This window comes from Bos indicus, chromosome 12 (assembly GCF_029378745.1).
Source record: "Bos indicus isolate NIAB-ARS_2022 breed Sahiwal x Tharparkar chromosome 12, NIAB-ARS_B.indTharparkar_mat_pri_1.0, whole genome shotgun sequence".
Taxonomy (NCBI): domain Eukaryota; kingdom Metazoa; phylum Chordata; class Mammalia; order Artiodactyla; family Bovidae; genus Bos; species Bos indicus.
In genome coordinates, this window is record NC_091771.1 from 19,958,273 (window position 1) to 19,981,261 (window position 22,989).

The following is a 22,989-nucleotide window of genomic DNA, read 5'->3' on the forward strand; positions in this document are numbered from 1 at the left end:
ATAGTGGGAAACAAAGAAAGCCCTGAACATTTATTAAGTACACTCTTCCTCTGGGCAAAACACTATGTTAAGGATGGGGCAGGGAGAGAAAGAAGTAGAGATACACTTCGGCTTACAACCTAGCTGGAGAGGGAAAATAATGGCACATGAAAACGGTAAACAGTAAATCAGGTAGCTCATGGTTTAAATCCTAGCTCTGCTAGTGAATAGCTGTGTGACCTTGGCAGACTGTTAAACTTCTCTGAGCTCCTATTTCCTCATCAGTAGTTCAGTTCAGTAGCTCAGTTGTGTCTGACTCTTTGTGACCCCATGTACTGCAGCACACCAGGCTTCCCTGTCCATCACCAACTCCCAGAACTTGCTCAAACTCATGTCCATTGAGTTGGTGGTGCCATCCAACCATCTCATCCTCTGTCATCCCCTTCTCCTCCTGCCTTCAGTCTTTCCCAGCATCAAAGAAAAAAAAAGAAAGTGAAGTCTCTCAGTCGTGTCTGACTCTTTATTACCCCATGGACTGTAGCCTACCACATTCCTCCATCCATGGGATTTTCCAGGCAAGAGTACTGGAGTGGGTTGCCATTTCCTTCTCCAGGGGATCTTCCTGACCTAGGGATTGATCCCATGTCTCCTGCATTGTAGGCAGATGCTTTACCATCTGAGCCACCAGGGAAGTCTTTTCAAGTGAGTCAGGTCTTCACATCAGGTGGCCAAAGTATTGGAGTTTCCGCTTCAGCATCAGTCCTTCCAATGAATATTCAGTACTGATTTCCTTTAGGATTGACTGGTTGGATACCCTTGCAGTCCAGGGAACTCTCAAGAGTCTTCTCCAACACCACAGTTCAAAATTCCTTGGCGCTCAGCTTTTTTCATAGTCCAACTCTCACATTCATACATGACTACTGGAAAAACCATAGCTTTGAACTAAATGGACTTTTGTTGGCAAAGTAATGTCTCTGCTTTTTAATATGCTATCTAGCAAGCGTCTTTGAATTTCATGGCTGCAGTCACCATCTGCAGTGATTTTGGAGCCCCCCAAAATAAAGTCTGTCTCTGTTTCCACTGTTTCCCCATCTATTTGCCATGAAGTGATGGGACCAGATGCCATGATCTTAGTTTTCTGAATGTTGAGTTTTAAGCCAACTTTTTCTCTCTCCTCTTTCACTTTCATCAAGAGGCTCTTTAGTTCTTCGCTTTCTGCCATAAGGTTAGTGTCATCTGCATATCTGAGACTGTTGATATTTCTCCTGGCAATCTTGATTCCAGCTTGTGCTTCATCCAGCCCAGCATTTCTTGTGATGTACTCTGCATACAAGTTAAATAAACAGGGTTACAATATACAGCCTTGACATACTCCTTTCCGGATTTGGAACCAGTCTGTTGCTCCATGTCCAGTTCTAACTGTTGCTTCTTGACCTGCATACAGATTTCTCAGGAGGAAGGTCAAGTGGTCTAGTATTCCTGTGTCTTTGGGAATTTTCCACAGTTTGTTGTGATCCACACAGTCCAAGGCTTTGGCATAGTCAATAAAGCAGAAGTAGATGTTTTTCTGGAACTCTTTTGCTTTTTCTATGAGCCAACAAATGTTAGATCATCAGTAAACTGGGGATAATCTTAGCATCTACCTCACAGGGTTGCCCCGAGGATTAAATGGGATAATGTATTTAAAGTACCTCCCTTGACCTTGAGCAAGCCCCAGTGAATGTTCATTGGTACAAACTAAATACATGCCAGAAGAGTGGGACAGACAATAGAGCCCCCAGGAGTTCAGAAACAAGCAACACCCACCACAGATAAGATGATCAGAAAGAAGTCCTCATGAGGGAAGAAAGAGTTGGCCTGGGCCTTGAAAGAAGTGAAAAATGTATATACGTGGAGAGAAGAGGAATGAAAATTTTAGCTTGGTGGGGAAATAGGTGGTGTGAGGCCTCCCAGGGGTTGGGGTGGGGTTCTCCATTTTATGTGAACAAGAAGAGCTCCACTGTTAGCACTTCATATACGGGGGAGCTGGGTCTTCCAAACAAGGCTTCATTTGAAATCTGCTCATTAAAAACAGATTGAAAGCCAATGACTCAGTGAAAGGAATTGGTTAATGAGACAAAAACTTGGTCTGAAAAGATCATTTATATTCTTTAATATTTGTTTGTTTGAGGAGTCATTTAGTAAACACTTGAATGTGCTGGGTAAGGAGAAGACACAAAGATAACTAATATACAAGTAGGTCCTGCTCCCACTTTCTGCCCACAAGGCAGACAGCTGGACAGGCAGACAGCCTGCATGAATTAAGTGATAAGCAAGGGGCTTCCCTGGTGGCTCAGATGGTAAAAAATTTGCCTGTGATGCAGGAGACCTGGGTTTAATTCCTGAGTCAGGAAGGTCTCCTGGAGAAGGAAATGGTAACCCATTCCAGTATTCTTGCCTGGAAAATCCCATGGACAGAGGAGTCTAGCAGGCTACAGTCCACGGGGTTGCAAAGAGTCAGACACGACTGAGCAACTAACACACAAACTGTAAGCAAAGGGTTACCAGGGCCTTCAAATTTGTCTGGAATTAGATGGAAAGGTCAAAATGGAAGGGTCTGGAAAGGCTTCATTTTAGTAGTTTGGGAGAAGTGACAGGTGAGCTGTGTGGCTGGACATGCATGCTGCCTCTGAATGTTTCAAGATAGAGAGGTGCCTTGCCCCCTCCAAAGATACACTTGGGGATGCTCCCCTCTGTAGAAGGGGTAAGGCAGGCAGTGTGTGGGGAAAAGAGGGGAAAAGCTGAACTCAGGCAGTGGGATCCCAGGTGTGAGCAGGGGAGCCAAAGCTATGCCTTCGTCAGAGCCTAGCTCAGAATCTGCACCTGCAAAGGTGAACGTGCGTCTGGGCCCTGACTGAACCTGGGGTGGGGAGGCAGGGGAGGGCTCTTTTCAAAGAGTTGAGTTAGTGACTGTTTTCTAGAACTGTTCTGACTTGGCCTTTCTGCTTCTGCTTCCCCTTTCTACTTTAACAACCATTTCTTACATGCTTGTGCTCACAGGAATAGTCTTCTATGGGTAGAAATCTGAGTACATCTTCAGAGGGTATACTGATCAGATGAGGATACTCAGCAGTGTGAATGAACGCAGGCCCACCTAGTTCCTCTGAGGGACTTCATTTTTATACAGCTGCAAAACTGCATGTCTAGTATATCTTTGGAGCCCAGGGTGCCTCGCGGAGCATGGATGCATAATAAACACTTGTACCATGGAATGAAAGAAGCCAAATGGGGCATGGCTTCATGATTAAATTTACAGATGAAACCTGATAGAGATAGGATCTGGGAACAGCAGTGACAATTGAGAAACTGCCCCAAAGGGATGGAGGGGAAAGGGACTAGCTGCGTGGGCAGGAAATAACAACTGGACGTTTGACCTTGAACAATGGAAGGGTAATTCACCTAGGGTGACATAATTGAAAACACAGATATGCAGCCTAGAAAAGGCACATTGAAATCTAAAACGTTGATAAGGGCTCGGGGAGGCTAAGTAGCCAATTGGATTGCAGATTAAATCAGGACAGGGCTGCACAAACTGAGCTCCAGTGAGGGGTTCTGCCAGACTTGTAGCCCTGCTTGGCTCTACTGTGGACATTGTGGGCTCGTGCAGGCAATAGAAAGCCTAGGAAGACATAAAATAGGAACACAGGGCTCCCAAGATCAGTGTCATAAATACACATAAGAGAGTGGATGGGAGATAATAATACCTGAAGCCATTGGTTGGTGAAGGCCTGAGTTCGCCAGATTAAGTCTGTTTGGCTTGAATAAAGTGGGCAACGGCACTTTGTCCCATTTTTGTTTGTTTTAATGTTTATTTACTTATCTGGCTGCATTGGGTTGTGGTGCAGCATGCAGGATCTTTCACTGAGGCTCAAGGGCTCGGTAGTTGAGCTTGCAGCTTCAGTAGTTCTGGCACAGAGGCTTAGTTGCTCCACACCACGTGGGAATGTTAGTTCCCCAACCAGGGGTCGAACCTGCATCTCCTCCTACATTGGAAGGCAGATTCTTAAGCACTGGACCACCAGGGAAGTCCCTGTCCTATCTGAAAGATGTGTTGGAAAGAGGTGGGGCAGGAGGCTTCAGAGAGAAGGCTGGGGGGCTGAAATAGATGAAGAGAAAATTGGTCAGGAAAGGCTGTCCTCAGCTTTGAGCACAGAATGAAGTGCACAGTGGTGCCCAATCACAATTATTAAATGGATTCTAGTTAAGAGTAACTAACCTCCACTCCCTGGGGTAAATAATACCGAGGGCTCTTTTGTGGGGTCATCCTGGGATTCTCAGGTGGTCCCTAGCTGGCACACTGTCTACTTTATTTAAGGCGTTTCAGTGTCCAAGTCCTTGGCTTTGGGCATGAATTAACTTTTTAGAGGTGTGTGTCTTTTCATTAAGTCTCATAAAAGTAGCCACATTAAATTTTTTTTTTCTTTTTGTAGGAAGCAAGAGTATGGAGATTAAATAGCATATTGGGGCCTGTTTAAATTGCCCACATGTCAAAACGATCTGAGAACCAACACTTCAGCAAAGTGTCAGTGATGCAGTTTAGAGGCGATTTAGTATCTGTTATCTTCAGGGTTATGCAGACACAAAAGTGCCGTTGGATTTCTATCCCCTCCTGTTGCCACTCGTTTTGGTGATTGACTTCAGTGGATTCTAGTTCCGTAAATGCCTTTGCAGCGGCTCATTCCCTCCCTCCGCAGCACTGACCTACCTGCCCTGCAAAGGGGCTGTGACTTCATCCTGCTCTCCCCATCTCCTCTTGCACGGCCCCCATCTCCTGAAACTGGCTTCGATTGGGTCACGCCCCTTCTCAAAAATCGTCAATGACTTCTCATTGCCTTTTTTTCCCCTCAGTATTCTCAAATCCTGGTCTGCTAGTCCAGGCTCACCTCACTTGCCCCTCTTACCTCTGCAGCTTCCTCATCACTCTACCTCCAGTACCCAAGGTAACCCCTCCCTCCCCAGGCAGGTCCTAGGCTTTTCCCAAGGATTAATTTTCTCCAGGCTTCCTTCTCTCCAGCACATCTTCCTGCCCCATCTGTTCACTCCCTCTCCCTTATCCTCAGTTCAGTCGCTCAGTCGTGTCTGACTCTTTCCGACCCCATGAACTGCAGCACACCAGGCCTCCCTGTCCATCACCAACTCCTGGAGTCCACCCAAACCCACGCCCATTGAGTCAGTGATGCCATCCAACCATTTCATCCTCTGCTGTCCCTTTCTCCTCCTGCCCTCAATCTTTCCCAGCATCAGGGTCTTTTCAAATGACTCAGGTCTTCGCATCAGTGGCCAAAGTATTGGAGTTTCAGCTTCAACATCAGCCCTTCCAATAAACATCCAGGACTGATCTCCTTTAGGATGGACAGGTTGGATCTCCTTGCAGGCCAAGGAACTCTCAAGAGTCTTCTCCAACACCACAGTTCAAAAACATCAATTCTTCTGTGCTCAGCTTTCTTTACAGTCCAACTCTCATATCCCTACATGACCACTGGAAAAACCATAGCCTTGACTAGATGGACCTTTGTTGACAAAGTAATGTCTCTGCTTTTCAATATGCTGTCTAGGTTGGTCATAACTTTCCTTCCAAGGAGTAAGCATTTTTTAATTTCATGGCTGCAGTCACCATCTGCACTGATTTTGGAGCCCAGAAAAATAAAGTCTGACACTGTTTCCACTGTTTCCCCATTTATTTCCCATGAAGTGATGGAACCAGATGCCATGATCTTAGTTTTCTGAATGTTGAGCTTTAAGCCAACTTTTTCACTCTCCTCTTTCACTTTCATCAAGAGGCTCTTTAGTTCTTCTTCACTTTCTGCCATAAGGGTGATGTCATCTGCATATCTGAGGTTATTGATATTTCTCCTGGCAATCTTGATTCCAGCATGTGCTTCCTCCAGCCCAGTGTTTCTCATGATGTACTCTGCATAGAAGTTAAATAAGCAGGGTGACAATATACAGCCTTGACATGCTCCTTTTCCTGTTTGAAACCAGTCTGGTGTTCCATGTCCGGTTCAAACTGTTGCTTCCTGACCTGCATACAGATTTCTCAAGAGGCAGGTCAGGTGGTCTGGTATTCTCATCTCTTGAAGAATTTTCCACAGTTTATTGTGATCCACACAGTCAAAGGTTTTGGCATAGTCAGTAAAGCAGAAATAGATGTTTTTCTGGAACTCTCTTGCTTTTTCGATGATCCAGCGTTTTTTGGCAATTTGATCTCTGGTTCCTCTGCCTTTTCTAAATCCAGCTTGAACATCTGGAAGTTCACAGTTCACATATTGCTGAAGCTGGGCTTGGAGAATTTTGAGCATTACTTTACTAGCGTGTGAGATGAGTGCAATTGTGTGGTAGTTTGAGCATTCTTTGGCATTGCCTTTCTTAGGGATTGGAATGAAAACTGACCTTTTCCAGTCCTGTGGCCACTGCTGAGTTTTCCAAATTCGCTGGCATATTGAGTGCAGCACTTTCACAGCATCATCTTTCAGGATTTGAAAAAGCTCAACTGGAATCCCATCACCTCCACTAGTTTTGTTCGTAGTGATGCTTCCTAAGACCCACTTGACTTCACATTCCAGGATGTCTGGCTCTAGGTGAGTGATCACACCATCGTGATTATCTTGGTCGTGAAGATCTTTTTTGTACAGTTCTTCTGTATATGCTTGCCACCTCTTCTTAATATCTTCTGCTTCTGTTAGGTCCCTACCATTTCTGTCCTTTATTGAGCCAATCTTTCCATGAGTTGTTCCCTTGGTATCTCTAATTTTCTTGAAGAGATCTCTAGTCTTTCCCATTCTGTTGTTTTCCTCTATTTCTTTGCATTGATTGCTGAGGAAGGCTTTCTTATCTCTCCTTGCTGTTCTTTGGAACTCTGCATTCAAATGGGTATATCTTTCCTTTTCTCCTTTGCTTTTTGCTTCCCTTCTTTTCACAGCTATTTGTAAGGCCTCCTCAGACAGCCATTTTCCTTTTTTGCATTTCTTTTTCTTGGGGATGGTCTTGATTCTTGTCTCCTGTACAATGTCACGAACCTCTGTCCATAGTTCATCAGGTACTCTATCATACCTAGTCCCTTAAATCTATTTCTCACTTCCACTGTATAGTCATAAGGGATTTGATTTAGGTCATATCTGAATGGCCTAGTGTTTTTCTCCACTTTCTTCAATTTCAGTCTGAATTTGGCAATAAGGAGTTCATGATCTGAGCCACAGTCAACTCCTGGTCTTGTTTTTGCTGACTGTATAGAGCTTCTACATCTTTGGCTGCAAAGAATATAATCAACCTGAATTCAGTGTTGGCCATCTGGTGATGTCCATGGGTAGAGTCTTCTCTTGTGTTGTTGGAAGAGGGTGTTTGCTATGACCAGTGCATTCTCTTGGCAGAACTCTATTAACCTTTGCCCTGCTTCATTCTGTACTCCAAGGTCAAATTTGCCTGTTACTCCAGGTATTTCTTGACTTCCTACTTTTGCATTCCAGTCCCCTATAATGAAAAGGACATCTTTTTGGGGTGTTAGTTCTAGAAGGTCTTGTAGGTCTTCATAGAACTGTTCAACTTCAGCTTCTTCAGTGTTATTGGTTGGGGGCATAGACTTAGATTACCATGATATTGAATGGTTTGCCTTGGAAATGAACAGAGATCATTCTGTCATTTTTGAGATTGTATCCAAGTACTGCATTTCGGACTCTTCTGTTGATCATGATGGCTTATCCATTTCTTCTAAGGGATTCCTGCCCACAGTAGTAGATATAATGGTCATCTGAGTTAAATTCACCCATTCCAGTCCATTTTAGTTAGCTGATTCCTAGAATGCTGATGTTCAGTCTTGCCATCTCTTGTTTGACTACTTCCAATTTGTCTTGATTCATGGACCTGATATTCCAGGCTCCTATGCAATATTGCTCTTTACAGCATCGGACCTTGCTTCTATCACCAGTCACATCCACAGCTAGGTATTCTTTTTGCTTTGGCTCCATCCCTTTATTCTTTCTGGAGTTATTTCTCCACTGGTCTCCAGTAGCATATTGGGCACCTACTGACCTGGGGAGTTCCTCTTTCAGTATCCTATCATTTTGCCTTTTCATACTGTTCATGGGGTTCTCAAGGCAAGAATACTGAAGTGGTTTGCCATTGCCTTCTCCAGTGGACCACATTCTGTCAGACCTCTCCACCATGACCCATCCCTCTTGGGTGGCCCCACACAGCATGGCTTAGTTTCATTGAGTTAGACAAGGCTGTGGGCCATGTGATCTGATTGGCTAATTGTCTGTGATTGTGGTTTCAGTCTGTCTGTCCTCTGATGCCCTGTCTCAGTGCTTACCATCTTACTTGGGTTTCTCTTACTTTGGACATGGGGTATCTCTTCACAGCTGCTCCAGCAAAGTGCAGCTGCTGCTCCTTACCTTGGACATGGGGTCGCTCCTCTCACTCCCCTCAGCCGCCGCCCCTGACCTCGGGCGTGGGGTAGCTCCTCTCGGCCGCACTTGTGCATCATCGCAGCCGCTGCCGCCACCGCGTTTGCAGTTCAGTTCAGTTTAGTCGAAAAGAGGAAGGCGCAACTTAATGACTAAACAATTCAGTTCAGTTCATCATTTAGTCGTGTCTGCCTCTTTTCGACCCCATGGACTGCAGCACGCCAGGCTTTCCTGTCCTTCACTATCTCGTGGAGTGTGCTCAAACTCACGTCCACTGAGTCAGTAATACTATTCAATCATCTCATTCTCTGCCGCCGCCTTCTCCTGCCTTCAGTCTTTCCTAGCATCAGGGTATTTTCAAATGAGTCAGCTCTTCACATCAGGTGGCTGAAGGATTGGAGCTTCAGCTTCAGCTTCAGTCCTTCCAGTGAATATTCTGGGTTGGTTTCCTTTAGGATTGACTGGTTTGATCTCATTCCTTCAAGGCGCAGTCTAGACACACATCTTCCCACTTCCTCCAGCTGGAGTCTGTCTCCCTCTTTTGGTCCCCCATGACACTTGAACTTCACCTGATCCTCTCACGGGAGCTAGATGGCTCAGAGTCACTGTGTTGCTGTGTTAAGAGCACATGCTTTAGAGTTCAAAACCTGGCTCTGTCTCTTACTAAGCAGGTAACTTCTCTGAGTTTGCGCTTTCCTCTCTATGAAATGTGTATGACATGCTTGGCAAGGTGGTTGGGATGATCAGCAAGAATGCACGGCACAAGGTGGAGGGGTCAATAAATGACAGGTATTATTACTACCTACCCCTCCTTCCTCTTCTGGCTCAGCTGGTAAAGAATCCGCCTGCAATGCAGGAGACTTGGGTTCGATCCCTGGATTGGGAAGATCCCCTGGAGAAGGGAAAGGCTACCCACTCCAGGATTCTGGCCTGGAGAATTCCATGGACTGGATAGAGCATGGGGGTTGCAAAGAATTGGACACTACTGAGTGACTTTCACTTTCAGCTAACCTAAAAGTGAAATATGTTAGGTTGTTGCATTTATACATATTCATGTCTCATCTGTTTGTTTTTTTTTTTTTTTGAAACATTTTCTTTTGTATGGAGTACAAAAGAAAACCCACCTCTCAATGCCAGAGACATAAGAAACATGGGTTCGATCCCTGGGTTGGGAGGATCCTCTGGAGGAGGGCATGGCAACTCATTCAAGTGTTCTTGCCTAGAGAATCCCATGGACAGAGGAGCCTGGTGGGGATTACAGTCCATAGGGTCACAAAAAATGGGACACGACTGAAGCAACTTAGCACACATGCCTGCACAGCCAGTTAACATTGTTGTGACAGTTTCAGGCGGACAGCAGAGGGGCTCAGCCATATGTATACATGTATCCATTCTCCCCCGAACTCCCCTCCCTCCAAGCGGCCGTGTAGCATTGCGCAAGGAGTTCCATGTGCTAGACAGTAAGTCCTTGTTGTCTGTTTTAAATGTAGCAGTGTGTACATGTCCATCCCGAACTCCCTAACTATCCCTTTCCCCCATCCTTCACCCTGATAAGTTGCTTCAGTCGTGTCTGACTCTGTGTGACCCCATAGACGGCAGCCCACCAGGCTCCCCCGTCCCTGGGATTCTCCAGGCAAGAACACTGGAGTGGGTTGCCATTTCCCTCTCCAATGCATGAAAGTGAAAAGTGCAAGTGAAGTCGCTCAGTCGTGTCCGACCCTTAGCAACCCCATGGACTGCAGCCTACTAGGCTCCTCCATCCGTGGGATTTTCCAGGCAAGAGTACTGGAGTGGGGTGTCATTGCCTTCTCCGTCCTTCACCCTTGATAACCATAAATTCATTCTCTAAGTCTGTGAGTCTGTTTCTGTTTTGTAAGTTCATTTGTATCATTTTTTTTTAGATTCCACATATAAGGGACATCATGTAATAGTTCTCTTTGTCTTAAGTCTTATTCTGAGAGCTTCCTTGAGGCCAAACTGTTGACTAACTCATCTTTGTACCTTCTGCGGTACCTAGCACAGTCACTTCCCATCAACCAGGTCCTTGAAGGGTGCTTGATGATAGCCTCAATGACCGAATAAACAGAAATATAATCAATGGTACTACACAGAATGCTCTCTTGAGGCAATCATCTTGTCATTTGACTCAATCTGACCTTTGCAGTTAAACTAAAAGTGACTGCAAATTGCAAGCATTTACAGGCACGATGGTGGAAAGCGCAAAGCATGTTGATGAGGAGGTTGTAACCTGGGGGATTGCCCACTTGGGTTATACAGTGAACTGATTGACTTCCATGCCTTATTTCCTCCCTTTATTTGACTAATCCACATCCACCCAGCAGCCAACACATGGAACAGAGCCCTGGAAATGCAGGCAGGTTTCCTTCTTTGGGTCCCCTGGGAATTTCACTACCACAACCATTATTAACTGGCTGGAAACAATTTAGCATCTGGCTCCCAAGAGGTAGAAATGTATAGATTAAGGAAAGGGGTGAAAGTACATCCCATCCTGTCGTTTAAACAATATTCTGGCTCTGAAAGGAACAAATCTAAACTATGTTTCCAAGAAAATGTGACTGTGGTCATTTTTCTTAAAAGAGCTCAGTGTTTCTGGTCTTTTGATAACAGAGACGGGCTCTAAAGAAGAGAGGTCATTTCACAGAACAAGGTCAGTCTGGAAGAATTTTGAGACGTGGCTCAGATGATAAAGAATCTGCCTGCCAGTGTAGGAGACCTGGGCTTGATCCCTCGGTCAGGAAGATCCCCTGGAGAAGGAGTGGCTACCCACTCCAGTATTCTTGACTGGAGACTTCCATGGACAGAGGAGTCAAGTGGGCTACAGTCCACAAAGAGTCTGACAAGACTAAGCGAGGGACGTTTTTTTTTTTTTTTTCATTCTCTACTCTTTTTCTCCTCACCTTAGCAGGTACCTTCATGCCCTTCTGGTACCACCCTGGGAGCTTGTTCCTGTTTTCTCCTCTTGGCCATGCATGCCCTGGGTGATGCCCTGAGTTCTTTTCCTGGGGCTGGATCCTGTAGTCCCACTCTTCCTACTTCTCTATCTCACTTTCACCCTCTTTTGCTCCCAAAGTAGTCTTATGTGCTCATCTGTTACCTGTTTCATGAAATAAATGTGATTTTTTATTTGTGTGTGTGTGTGTGTAGGCTTTTTGTGTGAAGTAAGCTTTCAGATTCACTGGGTAAATACTTAGGAGCACATTGGTAGGTTACATGGTAAGACTGTGTTCCCTTTGTGAGAAGCTCCCAAACTGTCTGCTGAAGTAGTTAACAACAGTTTGCATTCCCCCCAGTAAAGAATCAAAGTTTCTGTGGCTCAGTATTCTCACCAACAATTGGTATGGTCAGTTGTTTGGATTTTAGTCATTCTGATGTGAGTGGTAGCTTGTTGTTTTATTTTTTTTAATTTTTATTTATTTTTTTTGCTTTTATTTATATATTTTATTTTATTTTTTAACTTTACAATATTGTACTGGTTTTGCCATATATCAAAATGAATCCGCCACAGGTATACACGTGTTCCCCATCCTGAACCCTCCTCCCTCCTCCCTCCCCATACCATCCCTCTGGGTCGTTTTAAATTGCAGTTACCTAAAGACAAATTAAAAGACGCTTACTCCTTGGAAGAAAAGTTATGACCAACCTAGATAGCATATTCAAAAGCAGAGACATTACTTTGCCAAAAAAGGTCCGTCTAGTCAAGGCTATGGTTTTTCCTGTGGTCATGTATGGATGTGAGAGTTGGACTGTGGAGAAGGCTGAACACCAAAGAATTGATGCTTTTGAACTGTGGTGTTGGAGAAGACTCTTGAGAGTCCCTTGGACTGCAAGGAGATCCAACCAGTCCATTCTGAAGGAGATCAGCCCTGGGATTTCTTTGGAAGGAATGATGCTAAAGCTGAAACTCCAGTACTTTGGCTACCTCATGCGAAGAGTTAACTCATTGGAAAAGACTCTGATGTTGGGAGGGATTGGGGGCAGGAGGAGAAGGGGACGACAGAGGATGAGATGGCTGGATGGCATCACCGACTTGATGGACGTGAGTCTGAGTGAACTCCGGGAGTTGGTGATGGACGGGGAGGCCTGGCGTGCTGTGATTCATGGGGTCAAAAAGAGTCGGACACGACTGAGCGACTGAACTGAACTGAAAGACAAATGATGTTGGGTCTCTTTTCATATCGTTGTTTACTCTCTGTCGTCTGCTTTGGTGAAGCATCTGTTTCAGATCTTTGGGTCATTTTAAAATTGGGCTGTTTGTCTTCCTATTGTTGAGTTTTAAGAGTTCTTTGGGTATTTTGGATATAAGTCCTTTATCAGTCTGTGGCTTAACTTTTGATTTTCCTAACAGTGTCTTTTACAGAGCAAAAGATTTTAATTTCAATAAGTCTAACATATCCATGTTTCATTTCATGATTCATGTTTTTGGTGTTATATGCAAAAACTCAACACCAAATCCAAGGCCATGCAGATTTGTTCCTGTTTTATTTTAGAAATTTAAAAGTTTTGTATTATGAGCATATCTTCTCATTTAAAAAAAAAGGTTTTTATTTTACATTTAGTTATTTGATCAATTTTGAGTTCTGTCTTGTGTAGAGTATGAGGTCTGTGTCTTGCTTTATTTATTTTTTGTTTGTTTGGTTTTTGCAAATGGTTTTTTATCAAAGAATTCTCCTAGTGGTGGAAAGATTTGGGTCCCATCTGATCTACCTTCATTTAGTGTCAGTCTTGGGACATAGAGATGAATCTATCCGTCATTTTCTTTCACATAATCTTCCCCTGCGTGCACGTGTGCTAAGTCACTTCAGTCATGTCCAACTCTTTGCGACCTCATGGACTGTAGCCCGCCAGGCTCCTCTGTCCATGGGATTCTCCAGGCAAGAATACTGGAGTGAGTTGTCATTCCCTTCTCTGGGGGATCTTCCCAACCCAGGGATTGAACCTGGGTCTCTCCCATTGCAGGCAGATTCTTTACCATCTAAACCACCAGGGAAGCCCTTTTAAAGTAGGACAAAAAGACAAAGCAAGGTTGAGGTGGGAGATAGTGTAAATAAAAATAATAAAATACTGAATGAGGAGAACAGAAAGTCAGGAATCCAACTGAAACAAGGGTAGTCATCAGAAGAAGGATTACTGAAGTAAGGAAAACAGAAAAACCAAAAAACCACTGACAATATGGAAGTGCATCCTTCTAGAGGAAAATTCCTCCTTCAAAGGAAACCTAAGCTCTGCTACCCTCTAACTATTGTCCTTAAATGAAAAAGTGAAATTGATGCCCCAGAAAGATGCAATATATGACATCTAACATGAATTACTTTCTTTAGAACCATGGTTCACTTGTCTGGATCTACTCATTCTTTACTTGCTGAGAGCAAAATTGTGCCAGTTTTGGTTTCTTAGGTCACATTGGGTCCGTATTTACAATAGGCCCCAAATTGTTGTTCTTGGAAGCATTTGGTAGAAACTTGGTGTTTGAGGTTGTGGTTCTTGTGGCAGAATCAAGGGAGGGAAGATATTCCTCCAAGTTCATATTTTATTTTTTAAAAAGAATCATCTTGGGATCTTGCAGATCAGCATTGTTTACCTTCTGTTTTATTGATGAAGAACCTGAGATTCAGGGAGGTTATGCTGTTTTCCAAAGTTTGATTTTACACCCCTCTGTATATATTCAGGAAATTACTGCAGTAGCTTTAAATATTGCTCTAAAGTAACCAAAAACATTGTGTGAATGAATGTCCCTAAATCCATGTGTGGTAACATGGGTATAAAAGTGTATTCCAACTAAAATTAATTGTATGCTATATCCAGAGAAAAATAGACTGAAAAGAAAGACAGCAGAAGATTAACCGTGGTATTCTCTGGAAGATGCAATTATAGGAAATTATTATTTTTCTTCATTCTCTTCTCTGTTTTCCAACTTTCCTGTAGTTATTGTTTATTACTTTTTTAATCAGAAAAATAAGCTCTAGCGACTTACTGCAATGTATTTTATAAAGGAATACAATGGTACATAAGTAGTATCCACCCAAAATGGTAGAAGCCAACCAAGGGAGGCTGCATGATACATGCTTAGTCGCTCAGTCGTGTCCGACTCTTTGCGACCCCATTGACTGTAGCCTGCCAGCTTCCTCTGTTCATGGAATTTTCCAGGCAAGGGTACTGGAGTGGGTTGCTATTCCCTTCTCCAGGGGATCTTTCCGACTTAGGGATCGAACCCAGGTCTCCTGCATTGCAGGTGAATTCTTTTACCATCTGAACCACCAGGGAAGCCCCCAAAGGAGGCTGTGGAAAATCAGTAAAAGCCAACATCTTACAGGAGAACAGACACAGACTGTTTTACTGTACCCATCTGTGGATGTTTAGGTCTAATAGAAGAGGGTTTCAACCAGGAGTCTGAGCTACTTGCATATATGGCAAAGACAGAAACTTCCAGATCCAAAGAATGAAAGGCCAGGGAGGGGAGAGCCCATGAGGATGAGGATGGTACTGTAAGATGCCTCCCTGTGAAAATAAGGGTGCTAAGAGCTGCAAGACTTCTACCTCTGCAGGTGCAGAGCTGGCCCCAACCCTGCACCCTTGGGTACTCACATCTGATTGAGTGCGAACAATAAGGTGTTACTGGATAAAATTCACATTCTGTGCTTGAAATTGGCCTTAGCTCTCCTTCTTTCACAGCAAAGCTAGTCTACCTTGGTTTCATGCCCGAAGGCACACAGTTGGGAGAAAGTAGAAGACTGAACTGTTAGCTCCATTCCCTTTCATCACCACATGCTCCCTCTCTTTTATTAATAAGTCATTCAATTTACTATGCACAGGTTTTGTGCCTAAAAGCAAATTCTAAATTCTATTTGCCAAGTTTAGTCTTAAGTATAGGTAGGGTAGGATTAGATGGTGTAATAAAAGCCCAGAAAGTCCATTAATCCAAAAATCTCTTTTTCATGTGGGAATCTAAATGCCTGAGAATTTATCTTAGGAAATAACTCATTCCTTTGGGCTAAAATTCTGGGTTTCATTGAGTTCTTTGTGTTAAGGCCGTATGGCAGAAGAGGTGGAGGTGGTGGTTTAGTCACTTCAGTCGTGTCCGACTCTTTGCAACCCCATGGACTGTAGCTCACCAGACTCCTCTGTCCATGGGATTTCCCAGGCAAGACTACTGGAGTGGGTTGCCATGCCCTTCTCCAGAGGATCTTCCCAACCCAGGAACTGAACTGGCATCTGCTGTGTTTCCTGCTTGGTAGGCGGATTATTTACCGCTGAGCCACCTGGGAAGCCATAGAAGTACCACACAAGTAATAAGAGTCATGGGGTCTCATCTGCGCCATTATGAGCTATCCAGCTAGTAGTTCAAACTCTTTGGGTTTCTGTTTTGTCACCAACAAAAGCTCTTAAATACCTCTTAGTCATCAGACTGTTCCCCAGATTTGTCGTCCAGCATGAGTACTACAGAGGAAGCTGCTTTGGAGCTTTTAATGGAGGAAGATAAAGAAGAGAGCTCGGGTGCACGGGCCACACTTCACGGCGTTCAGACTCGAGGGGAGATTGGAGAGGCAGCCCTGGGAGTTGGGGATCCAGAAGAGATGGAAGGACCCCCATGGTAATGCAGATCAGACTAGATTTGTGTTGTCCTTCTCATGAGGACAATAAAACTACCTTTCTTGTCCGCTCCTTACCACCTAGCACACAGTGCGTAGTCAGCAAACTATTCCTTTTGCCTGGAGCAGTTCTCTCCATTAAAGAATGTTAAATCTATTAGGCCATCTCACGTCAATTATACCTAAGGCCTGACTCCAGGATTAGAGGAACATGTGGACCTGCATAAACCCCAGAAGTGAAGGCAGTGTTGTTGGGATTCTTCTCCTCTGTCTGAGAACACCCCTGATTGACTTCTTGGAAGGACCTGTTGTTCTTTAGTCCAGCCCTTTCTTCAGTCACTCAGTTCAGTTGCTCAGTCGTGTCTGACTCTTTGCGACCCCATGGACGGCAGCACGCCAGGCTTCCCTGTCCATCACCAACTCCCGGAGCTTGCTCAAACTCATGTCCATTGAGTCGGTGATGCCATCTAGCCATCTCATCCTCTGTTGTCCCCTTTTCCTCCCGCCTTCAATCTTTCCCAGCATTAGAGTTTTTTTCCAAGGAATCAGTTCTTCGCATGAGGTGGCCAAAGAATTGGAGTTTCAGCTTCAGCATCAGTCCTTCCAATGAATATTCAGGACTGATTTCTTTTAGGATGGACTGGTTTGATCTTGCAGTCCAAGGGACTCTCAAGAGTCTTCTCCAACACCACAGTTCAAAAGCATCAATTCTTCAGCGCTCAGCTTTCTTTCCAGTCCAACTCTCACATCCAGACATGACTGCTTTCTAACCTAATCCATAGGGAGCGTCTACGCTCACCACCACAGACTGATTCAGACCCTTAGTGCCTGCTGTGCGTCACCGTCACTGGGCTTCTTTCACTGGGTTCCCATCCTGTGGTGGAGCTAAATTTGCCAGTAGCTTGAAGGGGCAGAACGAAGAGCAGCCAGACCTGAGATGATGGAGAAGCTGGATAATTACCCTTCAAGTCAATGAGCTGCCTGACTTAACTGGAATCTCGTATGCCGTCGTTGTGAAAGTTCTCACCCAGAACACCAGAACCTCCCAAGAAACATATGATAATCAATTAGAGGTTTAAGCCAAGGGGGGCCTATTTCCTTCCTGCTGGAGCTAGATTTTTATATTTATAGAAAGTACTCTAGAATGTGTGCCTTTCTCAAAAAGTTTAATTCCCTGAGTTCTAAGAAGGGGAGAAACAAACAAAAGCCCCTGCCATTTAAAAGAGAGACCCAGATATTGTTTGATGTGACTGGCAATGACACCAGTGGTGAGTGCTTCTTTGGTTATAGTGTGGCCAGTAGGGCTGCTGATTAATGTTTCTCTTCTCCTGGTGATTTTCTGTTAATCTTGATTAAAGGAAAATTCCACCTTTTGTGATCAGCTTTCTAAAACTTGAAAGTTCAGACTTGATATACATTTTTAAATGCATCAAATCAGAAGGAAAGATTATGCATTTAGCATTTTACATTTTCTTAAGTGTTTGTTGTAAACCTTTTGGATGATTATAAAGAATTGTTTTTAGTATAGCTTCATCGATATATGTATATCTCACATTTGGATTTTAATTGTATGTAGTTTTGTAAACAACTTTCAGTGGCTCAGACTGTAACGAATCTGCCTGCAATGCAGGAGACCAGGTTTGACCCCTGGGTCAGGAAGATCCCCTGGAGGAGGGCATGGCAACCCATTCCAGTATTCTTTCCTGGAGAATCCCATGGACAGAGGAGCCTGGTGGGCTACAGTCCACGGACTCACAAAGATCCAGACACGATTGAGTGACTTTAATGAAATACAATAACTTTCTTACATAATATAGTATATGACAAGCATTTCCTTTTTTCAGTAGATATTCTTCTAAGGCATGTATTTATAGCTGTGCAATAGTTTATTATATAACTATAGCATAATGTATTTAACCATTTATTTAATCTAACCCCCATGGGACTGTCTTCATTTTTTCACTATTATAAATGAAGTCACAATAACTATCTGTGCATGTATTTCTTTTTCTCTGGTTCAAAAGAGTAATTTGAGGTTACCTCAAGCCATAGATTTCACTAGACACGTAAATATGAACAGATTTTCCAGTGGTATTTGCCAACTGCCATCTTCTCTTATATATTTCCTAAAATGTTCAGTGCTTGCCAGGAAGCTCCACTGTGATTCTCTGTGGATATCTTGGCAAATTAAGATTGGAGGCCAACTGTGCTGGTACTGTAGACGCTGCAGCAAAAGCATGAGGAAGGGGGGATGTGAGCCAACCTTTGTATTTCCAACAGCAGCAGCAGCTCCTTCAAGTTCTGCATATAACTGAGATTCTTATCTTACCCTATCAAAGAGTTGAGCCAACCATAACTAATGCAAGACATTTTAATTATTAGTATTGGGTTATATGGAGTGCTTGTGTTCTTTATTTCTCTTACCATCTTATCAATCTCTACTTTTGCAACTGGTCCCAAATGGTGTCTCCAAATCTCTGGCATTTTGCGTTTCATGGGTGAAATGGAAATGAAGATGATATCAGCAGTGATGGAATGGAATGAACTTTTCATCCAGCTGAAAAATCACCCTGAGCTACTGAAATATAACAGCATACATCACAGTCAAGTTGTCAAAGGGGGATATTTCACAGCTATGACCTCACAGCTATAAAACATAAGCTGTGTAATGTGTAAGGAAACCCAAGACAACCTTTCCAGATTTTTTTTAACTAATAAGATTACCATATGGAAAATAACTTTAACCAGTTATAATAATCTAATTTAAAAAATACTTGGAAATCGTATAGACTTTTCCATTTTCAAGGGCTGAAATTTTGTATTCATTACCTGTGGCAGCATAAAGTCATTTGTTCTCTCCACATCACATGCTCAGCCCAAGAGTGTCCAGGTTAGAGACTGAGTCTTTTTGCACTTTAGTGTTTGAGGTCCATCCCTGCCTGCCTTCTCCTCCATTGCTCACTGGACCCCAGCAGCAGGTGGGATCCAGTGAGTTAACTCCCAGCCGACCGTAGAGCTTTGCCAGCAGCTGTCAAAATCAGTCCAGGGCAGGCTTTAACACAAACTATCCTTTTGACCTTTCCCCACACAGAACTCACATCCAACTCGAACAATTCATCAAGGACTTTTGATGGCAGCTCTGTGAGTTTCTAAGGTTACTTTAGAAATCCCATTGTTTCCTTTTATTGAAGTGTCTTTGTTTCTTTTCAGAGTAAATCTGACATTTTTTTTTTCTTCTTTGCATCTCAGGTTTCTTATTTATGATTAAGAAGGCTTATGGAAAAATCAACAGTGCTAAAATCATTTGATGATTTACGTAAACACTGTCCAGTCGTTATCAGCATTCCCGCTACTACTGGGTGAGTACTTTCTTCCCCATTGTGGAAAAGCACAAGCTGGTTTAGGTGACCACTAGTGAGGAGAGAAAGGGTGAACATCATCTGGAAATTGTTGTACAAGGAATGTCAAAGCTTCAGTGAAATTTTCAATAAGCAGGTTTTTTTCCACTTCAGGTGTTACGACATAGACGTTGCATCTGATGCGAAGAGCTGACTCATTGGAAAAGACCCCGATGCTGGGAAAAACGGAGGGCAGGAGGAGAAGGGGGCAACAGAGGATGAGATGGTTGGATGGCATCACTGACCCAATGGACATGAGTCTGAGCAAACTCCGGGAGATAGTGAAAGGCAGAGAAGCCTGCATGCTGCAGTCCATGGGGTCGCAAAGAGTTGCACACAACTGAGCAACTGAAAAACAACGTTGACGTTTTCTGGTGACGTGTGTTCCTGAAGGGCAGATTATCCCTATTTCAAACCTTGTGAAGACTCCTACGTCCACACCAAGGTTTACATAAGTGTCCAAAAGGTGTACATTGCATGACCACACTTAACTCCTACGTCCAGTCTTCACTGTATCTTTTCTGTTCTGTCTCATGGTTGTTGCTTAGTCTCTGCCTTTGCCATTGGCTCCAGTATTAAATGCATCCTTTCCCATGGTTTCCTCCAAAAACAAAAACCCACTTAGGAACATTATGTAAGACTTTCCTGAATGTTTGGGGAACTGGAGGGGATTTATATTGCAACAATGACTGGCATTCCTGGCGATAAAAATCCCTTGGCTCCTTTACCTCTCCTCTTAATTTTTCTCTTTGCTCATTTGCTGAGAATGCTCGCCTGACTGCTGCCCCCCAACATCTCCCATTTTCTTGTGCAAGGTCACTGGCCTCCCTTCAGTTCTTCCACAAAGGACACTGGGCCAGATGTATCCCTTGACCCATTTGAGGATTTCACTGAACCTTTGACATGTTTAAAAAACTATTTCTAGATAATATTCAACCTTGTCCCCATGCTCTCTCTAGAGAAAAGCAGGGAACAGTGCTCTATTCTCAATCAAGAGACACTTCATGAGAGTCAGCACTGAAGACCTAGTAAGTATTTACTCCATGAATCTTGCTTTACTTTCTGGAATTTTTGTCTCAGTCCCCCACAATTTGTTCTTCTATTAGTTCAATCCCTCATAGATAATAATTCCTCAAAATTGAGCCAAAATCCCTTTCCAGATTAGTAGACACGAGTATCCTCAGTAGACATATTGGAGACCAAGCTGGATACACTGGTGCAGAGTAAATCACCACTCAGCTCCCCAGCGGGGATCTCATCAGTTCAGCAACAAAATGATTGATGGAGTCAGACAGGAAAATGTGCATTTTTGCTGTCCAGAAAAATAATATATAAAAATACATCACTTTTTAATGGACATAGGGGAGGTGAACAATTCTATCTGCTTAACATACGAAAGTGGCAAACTCTTACTTGGTAATCACTAAGTTATCGCTTTCAAAAACGATCTGTTGGCTTGCAATTGCCACCAAATTGAAAAGGAACAAAGACAAGATCTGTGAGCTGTAGCTGGAGTTGGGGAAGAGCAGAAAGGAGGAGGAAACTGAGATGGCTGGAGATGAATGTCTCACCTCTCGGAAAACCCAGCAGTGCTATTGAGCGTCCCCATAATTATTGCTAACATCTACTGAGTTCTTCCTATGGGCTCCACATGCAATGTCTCATTTAATCTCAAACCACCCCATAAGGGAGGCTCTATATTTGTCTGTCAGAGAGAGGTTAAGTAGCTGATATTCAGATTCACCTAGGCAGTCAGGGCAGAATCTGGCTCCACAGCTGGTGCCCTTGACCTTCGCATTATATTGCTTCCCTAAAAGGCCCAGGAGGGAATTTTCTCTCCCCACATAAAGGTGTATAAGAATTACAATGACTGTGACCAGTAGGATACCTTTTGTGGGCCACAGAGCATTGTCTTGCCTTACAGAGGATACATGTAGAAGTGCTGTGAAAAAAGGTGAAGCGTTAGACAACTATTGCTGCACTTATCCCTATGCTTGTCATTTTAGTGATAATAAATGCTGCTTTATCTTGACACTCTCTGCCTTCCTATTAGGTAGGCAAAGAAGTTATTATTCAACCCATTTTACAGATGATGAGAATGAACATTCCAGAAGCCTTTGCATCTTGAAAAGAAAGGAGGTTTGGGGTCGTCAGAGCTTTATTTATGCACTGGCTGCGCTGTTAACTGGCTGCGGTGCCTTGGGCAGGTTATGTGCCCTCCGTGGCCTTTGTTCGCAGGTACAGAGGAGTATTCGTATCTCCTTCTAAGGCTATGGTGAGGGGCAGAGAGAATGAGCTTCAAGCGCCAGCCCCAGTTTCAGGTGTTGTTCTCTGTGCCCCAAAGGTGCGGTGTCGTCTTTCTCTTGGGTTTGAGGGGAAATGAGCTCCCTAACTTCCAACCATGATGGCTTCCAACAGGTCAGAAGCAGGAGTCAGTAATCAGTTCCTTACATGTCCCTTGCAAACAAGATGATAAATTTCCCAGTTCAGTGATCCACCCAGTTACCACACATCCATTCAGGAGAGAGGAGCGGAGAAAACCCAGAGAGGACGGAGGGAATACTCCTCCAACCAGGCTGATGCAAAAACTGAGATAATGCATGTGAAGACCCTGAGCATGGGACCTAGAATAAATTAAGTGTTTAATGAAGATCTATTCCTTTCCTTTCTGTTTTTCTCACTAAAATCTAAAATCTAGGGCCCTCTGTTGACTTCAGTAAGCATCATGTGAATCAACACATTTGCTTTCACTGTGAACAGACCATTCATGCATCTGGGAAAGGTTTAGCAAAATCCTCCCCACAAATCAGGTAACAAGCTGTGTACAGTGACTCTCTAAGAATATCCAAGACTTTTCTCAAAAACATTGCTGTAAGAAGTGCCATTGTATTGCAGTCTCCCACATTAAAAAAAAAAAAGTTTAAATATTTTTCTCCCCTGATTCCCATCCACTCTTTTTTTTCCTCCTGGAGTAATTTAAAGCAAATCCTAGATGCTTATATATTCCACTTATAAATAGTTCATTATGAATTACTTACAGATAAGAACTTTAAAAAGATAACTACAATACCATGCCTTACGAACAAAATTAATAATAATCCCTTACTAGGGCTTCCTGGGTGGCTCAGTGGCTAAAGAATCTGCCTGCTGTGCAGGAGACACGAGTTCCATCCTGGGTTGGGAAGATCCCCTGGATGAGGGCATGGCAACCCACTCCGGTATTCCTGCCTGGAGAATCCCATGAACAGAGGAGCCTTGCAGGGTACAGTCCACAGGGTCACAAGGAGTCAGACACAACTGAAGCAACTGTAATAATCTAATACCCATTTATTTTCCAGTTTTCTCACTTGTCTCAAAAATGTCTTCTTAGAGTTGACTTGCTTGGGTTACATTCTTTCCTTTTAAATTTCATTTGTCTTCTTAGCGTTGACTTGCTTTGATTATATTCTTTCCTTTTAAATTTCATTTCTCTTGTTTTTTCTCCCCTTCCTTATTCTAGAAACCACTTAGAGAGAGGATCTTTCAAAAATACATAGGGACAGTGAAACAAATTAATTCCACAATAAG

At 43.5% G+C, this 22,989-nt stretch overlaps 1 long non-coding RNA gene across 1 annotated transcript in view; it reads left to right on the plus strand.

The window, feature by feature from the left end:
- Positions 1-20,759, plus strand: part of LOC139186187 (uncharacterized) — a 395,626-nt gene extending 374,867 nt beyond the window's left edge. The window contains exons 6-7 of the long non-coding RNA XR_011569717.1: positions 19,274-19,383; positions 19,537-20,759. This is a non-coding gene — a long non-coding RNA (uncharacterized lncRNA). The remainder of the gene's footprint in view (positions 1-19,273; positions 19,384-19,536) is intronic.
- Positions 20,760-22,989: the final 2,230 nt, after the last annotated feature.